This window comes from Colias philodice, chromosome 17 (genome assembly GCF_061535455.1).
Source record: "Colias philodice isolate Cphi_HAF_F1 chromosome 17, ilColPhil1 Martin Lab GWU primary, whole genome shotgun sequence".
In the NCBI taxonomy this organism is placed as follows: Eukaryota; Metazoa; Arthropoda; class Insecta; order Lepidoptera; family Pieridae; genus Colias; species Colias philodice.
This window is the reverse complement of record NC_143102.1, coordinates 6,867,252-6,868,932: the sequence shown is the minus strand read 5'-3', so window position 1 is coordinate 6,868,932 and position 1,681 is coordinate 6,867,252.

The following is a 1,681-nucleotide window of genomic DNA, read 5'->3' as shown; positions in this document are numbered from 1 at the left end:
GGATGATGAGGAGATCTTGTAATGGATGATTGGATCAGCATGCTCCTCTGACTACTCTATTAACATAACCATTAACTAATTTTTAAAAAGCAAAGTTCATGTATCCTAGTAGTTAATGTATACTTTTTTAACAATTGAAAACGTTTGCTGACGTTACCCCTTCGGAAGAAATAAAACGTATTATCAGACTATATAATATAGGTTTCGCCTCGGATCAGTCCACTTAAATTTGTAGATATAGTTATTAAATTACTGTTTTTTATGTATTAGCGTGTAAAATAGTTATAAGTATGTGTGTACCTGAGCGACATAATCATTTCGCGATTAAGCTCTTAAATAAAGATAAAAAAAAACAATACTTTAACATTTTTTTTTATTTGCTATTGTTTCTATATCAACCCTCCTTACATCAATGACAGCCACATAACTATTTTAACCACACCATCAGGATCCCGATTAATAAGTATCACAAATGAGTTGCAAAATAATAATGTAATCATGCATCACACCGTGGGAACCAGGAACCGTGACTTACTAAATAAAAATTTAACTTTCTAGAACATTGCTTCCGTTGGTACTTTTTGATTACATCTGAGATGTGAAGTTGAGACAAATGTCTCATTTATATGCTGTAATGATGTTCTCGTTTGTAATTGGAGCTTGTGTGCCAAGATTTAAAATTTGCTCATTTAAAAAAAAGAATTCTGTCAAGGCTACAGCAAACAGTAGTTTCATCTGTCCTATAGGACTTAAGGACATTACCATTAGAAAATTTGTTTATTTATTATTGAGAAGGTTCTTAAAAAAGAGCTGTACCATCTTTCTGCTTGGTGTACCTAGGTATGTATAAGAAAAAGAATCGTTGTCTATGGTACCTATAATTCACGCGGATCGATAGATACTGAACTGCAGTAGTTATTGCCAGTAAATTGTATTAAATTCTATTATTATTCTTATCTGCAATTACAATTTAAGTATCATTTATTCATACAAACTAAAACATATCTTCTATGTACATTGTTGACTACGTAACAAACAAATGTAATAAAGCTGTTTATACACCAGGCTTTATCTGCACCAAAGCATTTAAAATAAAGCTGCATTGTATACACTGACACTAAATCTGTATCAAACCTATAAAAAAAGCTGCATACACACTAAGCTTTATCGGCAATAAGCCGATCTAAGATTACGTGGTTTGGACAGGCGATGACTAACGCGGGCAGAACGGCCACCGTGTTACGCGGGAAACCTGTTCCATGCGAAAACATTCAGTGGAATTCATTTGGTCGAATTCCTAATTTATTGATGTTTGAATTTGGAATTGCTATTTTTGTAGAGTATTGTTTTGAAGTTAGGATGGGTATCATAGGTGTACACTGGGTATGATTGAATATCGTAAAGGCATTATTTTGGTTAAAAATATATCATGACCTTATGGACAATAATATTCTAATTTCAGGAAATACTTATTTAAAATAAATGGCTCATTCCTTACCACACTGAATAGATATTAAACTCAGAAATAGCCTTATATCTACCCATTAAATCACTCATTCGATTAAAATAATTTTTTGAGTTTAATGTTATATTGATTAGGTACTTTTAAAGATACCTATATCGGTGAAAGCTTCAGAGGCCTTAATTTTAATCAGGTATATTAAAGAATAAAACGCTGATA